This window comes from Atta colombica, unplaced genomic scaffold, assembly GCF_001594045.1.
Source record: "Atta colombica isolate Treedump-2 unplaced genomic scaffold, Acol1.0 scaffold283, whole genome shotgun sequence".
Taxonomy (NCBI): domain Eukaryota; kingdom Metazoa; phylum Arthropoda; class Insecta; order Hymenoptera; family Formicidae; genus Atta; species Atta colombica.
Window position 1 is genome coordinate 79,369 of NW_017259385.1, and position 1,778 is coordinate 81,146.

Genomic DNA, 1,778 nt, shown 5'->3' on the forward strand with positions numbered 1-1,778 from the left:
GATTTTTATAATTTATTTACTAATTATAATTGCGTACTTTTTTATGGAAAAAATAGTTTTTTTTATATTGTTAGAGTTAGTTTTATTTTATTATAAATCATTATATATTTACAAAATATATTTTTGTAAAGAATATTGATTTTGGCAATTTTCCTTATCCTTGCAACAAATGTTGATGTTTTTATTATTCTGTATAATAAAATATTTTATTTAAAATATGTAAAAAATGATTAAAATTATTTTAATATCCTTCCCCACGTTTCTATATTAATTACATATAATTATTCTTATATTTATAATTTCTTTATCTTATTTTAACTATATCTTTTGTTTTGCTTATTATAAGCAAATAATTATGTATCTCTCTATAAAATCTAGTATTTTATCTGGAGGTTCTAAAGATATCCGTATTCTTGTGAACTTGATACGTTGTTGAAGTCATAAAAACCGCGTCCCTGATAATATTGTATTAGAATGCCGTCACAAGTAGTCCATAATCCATATCGGATCCGCAAAAGTTACTAAGGATTGCGTATGTGCGACAAATATTTTCATGTAATCTGCAATTACTTGAAAAAAGAGTTCTAGTGCAGTCTAAAACAGAAAACAGATCATTTCTTGTATTCAATTTCTACATATTGTTATATATATTTATATTGTTATATATATTTATTGTTATATATATTTATATATATTTGTTTATATATATTGTTATATATATATATTTCCAGTCTTTTCAATTTTAAATAAATTGTAAACATGCGAATCACTCTATTGTTAATTTTCTTTGATTGAATTAAATGAAGAAGTCATTAAATAAAGTCATTAAATTTTTCAATATTTGCATCATCACTAATAACATACTAAAGATTCATTATGCACTTCTAATTTCAAAATTATTGTCGAACAAATTAATCAATCACTATTTATACATTAAAGATAAGTTATGGCACGTTTATTTTTGTTTGACATCGGAATGCAATTGCATGCTTACATACCCCTTGTGTCCCATGGAGCCGCAAAATGTGGTCGTGTAAATGGTATTTCTTATTTAACAAATTATATTGTTTATTTTTATTTTATTTTATAGAATATTTTATAAGAAAACTACAGAATATATTAGGTGTAGTAAAAAGAAATCTATTATTTTTCCATTCAATTTCATGCAAAAATAATGGATTTCTTTTTACTACCTAATATTTTGAAATAACAAAAGTTTTAATTAAACCGTCAAATTTAGTCAAATAGACAAAATTAGAAAAAGTATTATTGGTAATAACTAATAATTTTTATGGAAATTTCATAGGATTACGGCTCCGTGGAACACATAGAAAAACACATGTAATGTTACAGACGCAATTCCTAATAATTTTTGCGGACATCCGGTGCGGATTAAGAATTATGGACTGTATGCGACACCTTTACAGATTCGTCAACGAATTTTACAATGTTTCGTTTCACTGCACAGCTCGAGAGCATCTAGTCTGGTGACAAATCGTCATTGACGATTGGTTCTCGCAAAGATTCAAGAGCGGATTGTTGCGATAGAGATGACGCGCACGAGATATACTCATGGGCATCTAAACTTGAAGTGAACAAGGTGTTCTATATGCGGCGTCTTTCGTAAATATAATTCTTAAAAGCGAACAAATAAATAGCAATTAAATAACAAAAAAATGGCATAGTAAATAATAAAATAATTAAATAAATATAATAAATAAATAATAAAATAATAATTAAATAATAATCAATATAAAAATTATAGAAAAATAAAACAA